At 42.5% G+C, this 12,776-nt stretch overlaps 1 long non-coding RNA gene across 1 annotated transcript; it reads right to left on the bottom strand.

The window, feature by feature from the left end:
- Positions 1–1,499: 1,499 nt before the first annotated feature.
- LOC128150029 (uncharacterized) lies at positions 1,500–12,366 on the bottom strand. The gene is made up of 2 exons (XR_008237917.1): positions 5,636–12,366; positions 1,500–4,691 (listed from the first exon to the last, which is right to left on the bottom strand). It is a non-coding gene; the product is annotated as an uncharacterized LOC128150029 (long non-coding RNA).
- Between the last annotated feature and the right edge of the window lie 410 nt (positions 12,367–12,776).

The raw sequence follows: 12,776 nt of genomic DNA, 5'->3' as shown, positions 1-12,776 counted from the left end.
TACCTGAAGTTCTGAATATTTTCAGGATTACTCAGCTGTAATTATTAGGAAAAGACAGTAAGTCTGTAGTAAGTCTCATTTCTACTGAGCTTATCACCACAGCACCTCTTTCCAGGTGGTGACAGTAAGAACCACCATCAGGATTTAGACGTGTTTGCCCCCAGTTTATACATCTCAACGTGTGTCTAACGTGGATACTTCAGTTACAATCCTGTTGTTGTAGCATGTTGATGCAGGTGGGAAACACCTAGGTTTTTGTGGATCCTGTCAGCTTGGGCCTTTAACTGTTTGCCCATATACTCAAAAGGCTGAGATGCTTTATACTGAAGTTACTGAAGCCAAGGCCTAGAACCCAGTGACAGTTTAGGTGCGAGCTAAGCCAGTTTCAGATTGTGAATAAAGATTTCAGAAGTGGCTGAAGCAGCAAGTAAGCAGGACTGCTATCTTTTCATGGCTATAGTCTTCAAGCATCTTTTTGTTTAATATAAAATGCACATTTCAGCATGGCAGCGAGGTATTTACTGCTGCTTGTTGTACAGTCAACTGCTGCTAACAAGTGGTCACAAATTTACAGGAGTGTTTTTTGCAAAAGTTCTTGCCAAGTTACAGTTGGAAATCCAACCCGGATGGTTTTTTAGTTTGGTGCATTGACTTTGATTTATCACGGAACAGTGCTCACACACTATTATTACAACTGCAGACTTGCTTCTGGATTAAATCTTTTTTATTCAGTTATTAAAAACCTCCAAGCTTAAAACGTGTAAATCACAGGAGTTGATAAAAGATGCCAGTATATTCCGCTACTGTACTTGTGTAACTCAGAGAGAAAAGAAACTGCTAAGTTGTCTGTTAATGCAGCTGTATTTTCTGTAGCACTGTACTGACATCTTTCAATGCCTTCTTGCATAGAGGAAGTAATGTAATTCCAAATGATGCAGATGAGCATGTTATATTTTGATGACAAAAGGCACACCTACACAACCATCTCCTGGTGTTCTGTCACTTGCAAGAAATGATGGAAACTAAAACAAAAGTTGTCTTTCTGCCAAGGTGTCTGTGTTAAGCAGAGACACGTTTCTTGCTCCTCCATTGTCTTATGCAAGTCACATACACACAGTGAGCTAGACATCTAGCAGGTACCATAAGGGATTAGGGAAGAGGGAAAAAGAAAAGATGTCCTCTCCACTATACACATGAAAACACCAAAAATTAGGAACAATTACTTAAGAATTTTACTGTGTCCTGGATTTATGCAGCTTCTTGAAATTTAGCACTGAGATACCTAATTTTAAGCATATTACTAATTTCAAGAAAATATCATATATAAAGGTTCATTTATAAAAGGTCAGTAAATGGTTTAACACATTTTGCAACAAATAGTCATTTGTCTCTGTTGTGGTTTAACCCCAGCCAGCAACTAAGCACCACCCAGCTGCTCGCTCACTCCCCCCACCCAGTGGGATGGGGGAGAGAATAAAAAAAAAAAAACAACTCGTGGGTTGAGATAAGAACAGTCTAATAGGACAGAAAAGGAAGAAAATAATGATGACAATAATAAAATGACAACAATAATAATAATAAAAGAATTAGAATATACAAAACAAGTGATGCAGAGTGCAGTTGCTCACCACTGGTTGACTGATGCCCAGTCAGTTCCCGAGCAGCAATCCACCCCCCCAGGCCAAGTCCCCCCAGTTTATATACTGGGCATGATGTCACATGGTATGGAATACCCCTTTGGCCAGTTTGGGTCAGCTCTCCCGGCTGTGTCCCCTCCCAACCTCTTGTGCCCCTCCAGCCTTCTTGCTGGCTGGGCATGAGAAGCTGAAAAATCCTTGACTTAGTCTAAACACTACATAGCAACAACTGAAAACATCAGTGTGTTATCAACATTCTTCTCATACTAAATCCAAAACACGGCACTATACTCGCTACTAGGAAGAAAATTAACTCTATCCCAGCCAAAACCAGGACAGTCTCATATTTTGACAAAGACTGCAACAGGTTAATAGGCTTTTTATTGCCACGGTTTATCACTCGCTGTGATGTCTTCTGCTGATGTGCTTGTAATATTTCCAGTGTATCTCACTCAGTTTTAAACATGGTAATAAAATACATTAATAACGTGCAATCTTTATAAGCCCCCTTAAAATGCAGCTAGGATATATTCTTTATTGAAATAAGACCCAAACAGGTGCTCTCTCGTATTTAATGGAGTGGATTTAATACTGAAAAAATGTGCTTCCAGCCAAAGAACAAGCCCTTGTGTGTGCTGATTGGGCAAAAGACATTTGCCAGTTGTAATGAACTCAGACTATGAAATTCTAATAGCCACTGAAGGTTATCTATGGCGAATGACTAATATCTTATAAATTAAGGTCTATAATTGCACTCTAGTGATTAATGCATTAAATTACTGATTTCTTACATGTAAGACACTTACCAAATGTGTATCTTATTGTACCTCTGGGCTCACCTATAATGTACAACAGGCAGGTGAAATACATGATCATTTCCCACAGGCTTCTTCTAAAGCAAGCTTCCACCCACACAAGATCAACGCTGTAATAAGGTCATTATTTCTGGAGACACACATTTTCGTATCTTGCATAGGTAATGACATTAAGTTCCTTTACCTTATGAGTCTCAGTTACAATTATCATATTAAATACCAAGAATTATGTGATTTTTTTCCCACATGGATTTCACAACAAACATAGGAAAATCTGTGATCTTCTTAATAAACCTCCAGCTTTAAAAAAAAAAAAAGAAAAAGCCAGTGTGGGTTGTGTTGAGTGTTTGGGGAATTATTGAAGTGTTTTAGAAAGCTTTTATCAAAGCAGTGAACTCAACAGTTTGTCCACAGAATGGATACAATAAGAAAAGATAAATTTCTACATGTACAAAGATAATTACTCTCCCTTTATGCATGTAGAAGGATCCAAAATGAGCCTCTGTAAGTGAATTTTTTCCTGGTTTAGCTAGCATCGATTTTGATCTGAATGTGCTTCTGTGAGCTTCATTATTAGCGAGACTGAAGACTTTGGAGAGGCAGGTATTTGCATTTATATGCCTTTATAGCCTTGGCTACCACTGAGTTCAATTACAAATATGACTGTGCTAATTTGAGCAAAGAGAAAAGCAAGTTCAGTAGTCTAACTAAGCAAAGTTTGATCAATTGATGAAAGTGCTGTATCAGTCTCGATGTAATAATAATTCAACATGTTACATTTTAGCTTGAAAATGCCGATATTTTCATTTTAACACATTGAAACCGAAGTTTCAGCTCTTGAAATTAGAGTGGTCAGATCTTGGTAAAAAAGCTCAGAGCTGTGCTTACCCTGCTTTGGATACTTAAAAATAAGGTAAAAATATGCAAAAGGGTAGTGTCTGAGGAACTGATTCAGCCCTCTCTGCTTCTCTCCGTGGTCTGAGTAGGTTGTAGGAGAAAAATGTACTCCCACACTTAAAATATACATATATAAAATACAGCCCTGGATTGTCTGACCTCCACAGCTGTACAGGGCAAATCCCTATTTTGGGCTCTGCTGCCAGGCCAGCCAGATGCAGCAGCAGCTTCCCCCCGAGGCCACTCAGAGTAGAAGGAGACCTTTGTTCAGGCAGCGCCCGCCAGCCTGGCAGCTGTTCCCCGTATTCTGCAAAGAAAAGCTGACCGGAGCTGAAACCTGGTTTTATACTAACGTAAATACCTTTCAATCGTTAGGACTGTAGTAAAATGGCCTGTGACAGCTTTCATGTTACTGAGTTGTCCGGCATTTGTATGTGAGTGTAGCTACGTGTGCACTCGTGCAAGCTCAGGTCTCTGCCCGCAGAAATCCCCCAGGAATCACATAGTGTGTGCAGTATCAGGTGAGACAGGAGAGGGCCCCAAGAAATAATTCCTGCAGTGTTACCAAAAAGGGAGGATGAAGGTAAAACAAAATCCACTGGTAACACTCAAAGAAATGTCCCGTGAAATTGAAAATTGTACATGCTGACAATATGCCAAGGTTCTGCATGCAGTTGGAATTTAAAAGTCAGCACCTCCACAACAGCCTCGCAACTCCTGTTGGACTCGAGACATCTGTCAGTTAACAGTGTATTCAGCTGGGATGGCTGGATTGCTCCATTCTGACCACTTCTCCAAATGTGAAAATGACAGATGAATTGCAACATGTCATGTTGTGCCACTCAAAAACACAAAGGGTGAGGAGAGCGTAAAACCAGCACATCACTTCTTCCGCCCCCAGGAACATTATTCTTTTAAGGATCTCCAAAGTGGTTTATTAGCAAAGCACGTAGTATCCTGGAGAAAAAGTCCTCAACATTTTTTTCACATGGAAAGATGCTTGCAGGCATCAGAATGATAACCTGAGGTCTCAATACTGGATCACATTTTTACCAAGAATCAGGAGGAAGTAATCTACCCAGATTCAAGAGGAGAAACTACTGGGTGGCCGTGCGAGTTCCCAGGCTGGCTGGCAGCCCCTCTGCTGCTGCTGTGTGTGGCACCTATGCCCAGGGCAGGAGAGGCCCCAGAGCGGTGCAGATAGCCGGACCTGCCCACCACGGAGCTGTGCCGGAGGCCGTGCTTCCCGGCGGTGTCCTGCCACTGCAGCCCTCTCCAGAGAGGTGACCTGCCACTCAGCCTCCTGCCCCACAGCAGGTAATCACATTGACTGGGGTCTCACCTGCCAGGATAGAAAAATACAGCAATTGTGCTGCATCTCATTCTGCCTCACTCGGTGCCTGGTTTAGCCAAGCTCCCACCACTGCTGCTTGCGCTCCTGCTTTTATGCTGACAGCAGCTGCTGGCCAGGAGTAACTGGAGAAGGCTCTTGGAGCGAGATGTCACATCGCTTCTGGCTTCATCCACACCTGAAAGTCCAACCTTTCTGACATGAAGCGTGTTTCGCTTTTGTATGGCCTCTTCCTGTATTTTTCCTACCTGTTCTGACTTGACAGCAGTTTCTGCTTATTTTGTGCTATCAGCACAAGCCCTAAAACACTGTCCTTATCTCCACCTGTTCCTGCCAAGGAAAGTGCTGCCTAAGGAAGAGAGAGATGCTGCAGAGGCTAAGCTTCTTCTGTGACTCACTGCCTGTGAAGCAACCATCACCTCACAAATCAAGTTTGCCTGAAAATAGCATGCTTGCCATTTTCAGTAACCCCACAGATTGCTGATCTTTTTCGTTTACTTTGTACACTTGAGAGAATTTTGCGTCTTGGCTACTTGTTTTCCTGGCCAATGCACCAGTGTTTGTACTGACGGAGCTGTGTGGGTCAAGGCCCAGTACAGATGGGCTACAATAGCATAAACTTGTGTCTCTTTTGCACTGGTGTATATGGTGCAAATCCATATACAGCCTTCAGCAGTGAACAGCTGTTGTTTTTAAGAGAGCAGAATCAATTCTCTATGACCATGCCAAGGGGTAAAGCAGTTGCTCAAGTAGAGCATTTCCCAGCCATCACAAATTTGTGCTTTTGAATTTTTTTTGCATTTCCTACCTTCTTAGAATTATATAGAAACAGTTGTGTTTGGCATCTGCACATGAGTCCATCTACAATTGGAATTTAAAATCTATCGCAATCTGCTTGGCATCAGTTTCCCTGTAAGCTTTCAGCATATACTTACTGCTCTCTCCAGTCATTCTTCATTTCTTTCTCTGTGGCCCCACTAATTAAAGCCTTGGCTCATTTTCCTTTTAAGGTCCAAACTCTCTTCACTCTGTAAAAGAGAAACATACTAATCAAATGTCAAAGGTCTTCAAACTGTTCTTTTTGTGTTGCAGCCTGTGATGATTACATAGCACTCTCTCTGACCAGCCGCCTAGGGTGTATGCCTTTGTCACTCAGTAAACAAATCTTTTCCACAGAGCTTAAATATGTAATTCCATGGCAGAGGCTGTTTCTTTCCAGCAAAAGCACTTATGAACACATCTTGCATTAAGCTTTGAGATTTCAGTGCAATCATGGGCTAATATTTTTCTAGTTTACATGCTGGTTTTTCCTTCCAGGGTCCTAATTCTGAACATGAGATTTGGCTGCCCTGTTGTGAACTTCCTGTTCTGCCAGTGCATGACTAATCTGAACAGAAAAATGAATGCACAGGGACAACACAACAATGAGGCTACTCCTAAGCTTGATTTTTTTGTTTAAGGTTTTTTTAAATTTCTTTAGTTTTCAATGGTACTTGCTTTGGAGCTGATGAGAGTTGAAAATACTCACTACCTCATACAGCTAGGCCTGAAGAACATGCTGATAACAATGATCTGACAGCGTTGAATGCTGCTGATGCAAAATCCTAAGAGGACAAACTGAGGAAAGGAAATTACAAAGCACTGCCAAAGGGGGAGGCCCATTCTGCCACAGACTGTAAATATACCAGGTTCAGTGGGGGCTGCAGTGCCCAGCATACCTGAGCAAGCAGGAGCAGCAACGTGGATGGCACAAGTCGGCACGGGGTCAGAGCACTGCTCTCTCCCCATTGCATGCAAAGGGAGAACTAGCCTCCCAGTTCTCGTGGCAGCCACAGATGTGGCTACAGGATGTGCAGATGTTGTGTGCTGCAAACACAGGTGTTCTCAGAGACCCAAGGCCCGCTGTCATTTCTTGCTGATTATTTGGGAAAAAAGTCCCCTCTCTACTTACTGCGTGTTCAGTCTTGGACCACAGAAATAAAGTGTATGGGGTTCAGCCTTCTTTTGAGCTAATTATAATTTAATTTCTTGAGCAAGTATACCCACTACCTTTCCTTCTGAAGAAACCCAAAATCTAAGTTTATCTTGGGTGTTGGGTTTTTTTTTATAAATTATTTATAGTTTTTACATTATGTAGTGAAAAAAAGCATTTAGAAGATGAGAGAGAGTGGCAGGTTGTTGTTCTTGCCAGCGCTGCAAACCAACTGAGGCAATGCCCCTTGTGCTGGAAACCAACAGGCAGACCTGTGAGGATGAAATCGCATTTTAAAACTGAATTCGGAAGGCAGAAAATCCTCTCAAGAAAATCTGTCTGCGTTAACGGATGGAAGTAATTTCCTCCCTTGTTAGATATTCTAGAGCAGGCAGATATTTGATTTACATCTGCTGTCTCCTAGTGACATAAAATATGGTTTGGTGACACAGTCTCAGTGAAGAAATTGAAGGTCAGGGAACAATTAATCACTTTCTTGCTCATAATTTAATATGAAGATATTTAGGCATATTTAGGATACTTAGGCATCCAAAGATGAAGACAACACCATGCTGGATTTAAAAAGTGTCTAAGAGGGGAACTGTCTTGCTTTCACTTGCTTGTCAGTGCCTAGAGCAGCCAAAGGCTATTGATGACCTGTTGCACAGCCCTATGTTGTGAAGGCTTTAAATGAATGCAGAGTACCACAATGCACACAGTCAGCCTCAATTCACTGCAAATAGTGTAATGCAAGTAAAATCAGAGAGCTGGGTGAAGTTTCCAGAGTCCAGTTTTGCTCTAAAGGAGTGTAATGCTAAACCCCACCTTCCCTTGGGTGGGAGCACATGGCCTTTCTTCTGCTGCTGGGAATCAGGAGATGGGGACTCCCAACTGCATGGTCAGAAAGAGCTCATTGCCGAAAGGGGTCCCAGTTCCCATCCATTTCACTGGAAACTGAAAGCAGTGCATATATCCACAGCTTTCTGTCTGTAACAACTCCTAGATTCAAAATTTCAGCGAACAGGAGACTGCCAGACCACAGAAAACTGACTGGAGAGACATTACCTTTAATGACGATTCTTCTTGGCAATTTTTCCCCCACTTTTTCCATAAAACAGAGGGAACGTTATCATTTAAGTCTTGTTGTAGGTATGTCTATCTACAGTAAGATGTATGTGTGATAAATCAGCCCAGCGCTGTACGTGTAACTGAAATGCTGGACTCTTTACAGCTGCCATGATGTCCTTTTTAATGCCAGGCTTCAGCACTTCCGTAGCTGTATCTACGCTGCACGCTGCTGCAATGTGAATGGATACATAGGTGAACCTGGTAAGTTACTGTGGCAGTTCTCCTGCCAAGTGGTTGCCCAAAATTGAATGGAAAACCAAGTAGGTGTACAAGCAGGCTGCTGACTTTGCCAGTTAGCCTAACCCTCATTTTTGCTTCAGCACTTCAGTAAAAGCCAATTATACCAAACTCCAGTAATGTCTCTATCAGTGATAGACTGCAGGCATTTATAGTCTTCATCAATGAACAGGCTAAGCGAAGCTAAATTGTTCTGCTAAACTTTTTAGTAAGTAATTAACCCTGAATTATCAACAACAGGCAGCTATGGTAATGGTTATGAAAGAAATAACAACCAGTTGCACAGTTATTAACACGAGAGCACTGAACAAGGCAGACAAACGGCATGTGCTGCCATGGAATTAATGGAAGGGACAGTGGTGGCAAGTGTGATCTCCTGCAGGGTGGTAAAGTTCCAGGGGGCTGAGCTAGCTGCTGAAAGACACTTGCTTTGGCAAGAGCAGCATGTACTCAGCAGTAGATGGATGGAAGTCAGAAGCGGATGGTAATAAGGAGCGTTAAAAATAAATCTAGCCTAATTAGGTTAAAAAAAGGAAAAGATGTGAACGTGACAGTTCAGCAACTGGCAACTCTTTAGTTCGAGCAGTTATCCTGGGGACAAGAAATCCATACTGGCACCAGGAAGCGGATAGATGAAGTGACCTGCTGTGCACCCTGTGCTCCCTAACTGCACTGTATCAGTGCCCATTTTCTGAAGCTGTGAGCTCACCAGTTTCAGAAACGAGGGTCTCTTTAAAATGTCTTACCTTGAAACACCCTAAAATATTAGCTAATTCTTAAAAATCTTGGCTCCTGTGTTTGTATAGGAGCATTCACGTGCACCTGTGAATTCTGGGCCAATGAAAGATCGTGAGCTGACAGGCTTGGGACCAAGGCATATAGATATATCATGCGTGTAGCAATGTGGGCTCCCCTCAGTGTCGCTCTCTAACCATTTTCATGGACCATTTGTCAGCAGAGTGAGGAGTTCCATGTCCCTTCTTGTCCTCTCTGCTGAGAACATAAGTGAAGAAGGCAAATAAGAGCAACCTTATATGAGGGAGGGGACGTGTCCTGCTGGGTACTGCACTGCAATTAAACAACTTGTTTCGCTTCCCAGCATGACCGAGGTGGCAGGATGAAACTGGAACAACAGTATTAGTTACAGAAAAAAGAGAAAGACAGTAGAAGGCTAAGCAGAGGGGAAACAGAAGGTAAACACAGTAAAATGGAAAAAGTGGATCCAAACCAAAACCAAGGCCCTTACTGCAAACAGAACGAGTCTGACCACTGAAATGCAGAGGTGATGGAGAAGAGCTGCTGGACCCCCAAACTGGGAAGCTTCTCTTCCCTCCCTGCCTCTTGACTTTCTTTTGAACCAGCTGTATTAAGAAAACAGCTCCCACTATTCTTACTGGAGAGCACGGGGAACTTATCAATGTCCCCTGGACTTTATTAAAATTTAAGTGTCTCTTCTTCCTTCTCAAAGTTTCTGTTTAATATATTTTATCAGGTGAATTCAGTTTTCCTGGGTTACAAAATGTCCCCACGTAGCAGCTCCTCCTGCCCTGAAGGACAGGCCCTTTGTCTTGCTGAGGAAAGCTGCTTCAGGAATCCCAGTCAGCCTTATCCATCCAATTTCTGTATGGAGGGCTATGATGTGAATTATTTAAAGTCTGCTCTGACACCTGGACAGCAAATAATCTAATCTCAAGTTAATGCCCTTTCTGTTATTGTTAAATAACGTATCTTACTGTCCTGGAAAAGGCAGGGCTGGAAGAATGGGCTGTATGCTACTATATAATAGTAGTGACAAGAGAAATCTATAACGCATGAAGTAAGTTATATACATTATTCTGGGGGAGAAGGATTTGTCTGTCTATTATTCTGGCTGCAAACCCTGGCCTGGGAGAGTGATAGGCAAAGCAGGGCCTATCTCCCCTCTGCCGTAGTGCAGTTCCTTTGGGAACTGTGTCGAAGGGAGTGGACATGCCCTTAACAATGGAAGATGCTCCTGGGTTTGGGGCAGATGTTTACTTGCTTTCTAGTTCTTCCTGCCTCTGAGTCCTCCCAGGGAATCCATGGGAGACCAAGAACAGGAGCCTGAGATGTGCTTCTCTCATCTTTGCTACTCCTCCTCTGAGAGCTGATGTGGTAAGCTGTGCTACCATCTGCAGCATAGCACAAAGAGGAACAAACAGCTTTTGGGGCATGGGAAGCAAGTTTTGCATAAACATGACAATGGTCTCTGCGCTCCAGTGCCTGAGCTGCTGTTTTTCCTTGAACTCAATAGGTGTCTTCAGATAATTGCCAAAAGAGGATTTACTTCACCTAATGCGCCTGGATTATTAGAAGGGCTGCATTCATTTAACTGCCTAAGAAAGATAGACATGAAAACCAGAAAATCTCAAATTTGGATTTGTCACAGAACAAAATTCTGAAATCAATGTCACTTTAATGCAACAGGGTTTAATTCACAGGATTTTACTGGAGTTCAGCCCACACTACACAAAAAGCTTCTGTTGCTGGAATAGAGAGTATTTCTGGCTGTGATTTTGATGACTGCTGACCCGTTTGTCCAGTACCATCAGTTTGGAATTAGTCTGTATGGGGAAAACCATGTGTCAGCCAAGTTTAGTTCTCACAAGCTGGGAATCACACAGAAACAGAATGAGAACGGGCCCCAAAGCTCATGTAGTGCATCCCGCCTCAGTGTTTTCTTGGCCCCTATTTATTTAAAACAGTCTTTAAAAATCTCTCATAACAGAGGTTTTTGACAGCTTCATCAGACCATCTCTCCCTGCTTGTAACCATTCCTGTGCCTAGAATGTTTTTCCCAATATCTAACTTAATTCTCTCAAGCTGCAATTAAGCCTATTATTCTTGTCCTACTTATATGGATAAATTCCTTTTTTGCAAAATATGCTTCTTACAGAAAACCAAATTTTTGTGTCCCCTTTGGTCTGTTGTTCACACTGAACACTACATGATCTCTAACATGACCTGTGAGGACAGGCTCTTCCAAACTTCTCATAATTCTTTATTCTCTCTGCTTGGCTTCCCTACAGCTACTTCATGTTTCCCTTGAAGAGGAAAAAAGTTGCTCAGTGTTTGACACACTGCTCTAGCTGAGGCCTTACAAGCACTGAGTGGAGCTGAAGGATTGCTTCATGTGTTTTATAAGTTATAGTTCTGTATAAACATCCTCGTACTGACATTTAACATTTTCACAACAGCCAGGTCCTGTTGACTCATGCTCAGGTTGTGATTCACGCCCTGCAGAGCTGCTGCGAGACCCTGGATCCCCACTCTTCGCCCAACACTCTGCAGGTCAAGCCCTTGTTCATAAGTCAATGTTGAAGGCTGACACATTGCTCATTTCTCCTTCTCCTTTTTCATTTTTAGAAGTATTGGCAGGGTGAAGCTAGTTCTTGTTTTTCTTTCCTGGAGTTCTCAGTACATACCCTTTCCTCCCTCTGCCGAAGGTACATGGGTTGTCCATCTTCACTAACACGCTGCTTCTCCCCTCACCAAGAAGGGTTTTCCTGGGTTTGTTTTTATTCACATCCAGTTAGCTCGAGTGAAAACAGCTTGTGATCTGCATAAGATGTGCTCATCCTCCCATCTGGTTTCATTTGCACAGCAAACATACTGTCATGATCTTACCAGCTCTCTAGTCTCTTGGGGCCCTAAGAGCATCCGCCCTCCTGAAGGTTTGGCTGCCGGGGCTCAGGGAATGCTTGAGGTTGACCTGAGGTCTTAGGCCATGAAGCTGCGGGGTTCTCCAGGGTGGCCAGGGAGCTGGGCAGGCTGGGGGGCAGCTGGGGGCAGCCCTCAGCCCAGGGCATCAGCTTGTGGGTCGGGGCACGGGTGCGGATCCAGGGGCAGGCAGACCTCTCAGGAGAATTCAAGCCCCATGTGGAAAAAAAAAAAAAGGCAGTAGAAACAGTCCTCTCTTTCCCCCCAAATATTCAAGCATGTAAACCCCCCCAAACTCAATCACACAAGTAATCCCCCCAAAACACCCTTTCAGGAAGTCTTATACATCATAAGCAAAAAATGGTAAAAACCTCTCTTTTACCTTTGCATGTTATATTTAGTACGGTGCTATCAAAGGACTATCAAGCAATATTAATACATCAATGTTTTCCAGTGTATTTGCAGTTCTGCACTTTTTAAAATAAAAATGGTCTAATAAGCCATAAATTTACATTTCTGAAGTTACCCTGTCTGGCTCCCTTAACAAAGTGACTGCAATACAATACATACAGCAGTGTACATCTGTAAAACTGTAGAGCTCCAAATATTAATCAGAAGCTTTCATAACAGCAATGAATAAATGGAAGTCCAGAAATTTAATAAGGAATGAAATTTCACAAGCTGTTAAAAGACCAGCAAAGACAGATTTCATAATATTTTATAGGGCATCTAAAGTAAATTCAATACTTTTCAACGACATTATGAAACAAAAATCACTTAACTGACTCTAGGCTTGAAATGTGCTTCAGTTCAAGGTTGGTATTACAGCACTCTTGTCTTGTTTGCTGGGGTGACAATCCTGAACTTCAGCTGGTAGTGCAAACACCTCTGGAAAGCATGTGACCTAAAAAGGAAGGGTTAGCAAAGACAGTACTAATATGCAATAGATACAGCTCTGGGATAAACCTGAAGATGCAATTGCAATTGAGACAATTTCAGCAGAAAAAAATGCAAAACTTATGTAAGCAAGAATGGAGGATAATGTGGAATATGTCTTATCT

The sequence above is a fragment of the Harpia harpyja genome, chromosome 13, assembly GCF_026419915.1.
Source record: "Harpia harpyja isolate bHarHar1 chromosome 13, bHarHar1 primary haplotype, whole genome shotgun sequence".
Taxonomy (NCBI): Eukaryota; Metazoa; Chordata; class Aves; order Accipitriformes; family Accipitridae; genus Harpia; species Harpia harpyja.
The sequence above is the reverse complement of the archived record's forward strand: the minus strand, read 5'-3'. Positions and strand labels throughout refer to the sequence as shown.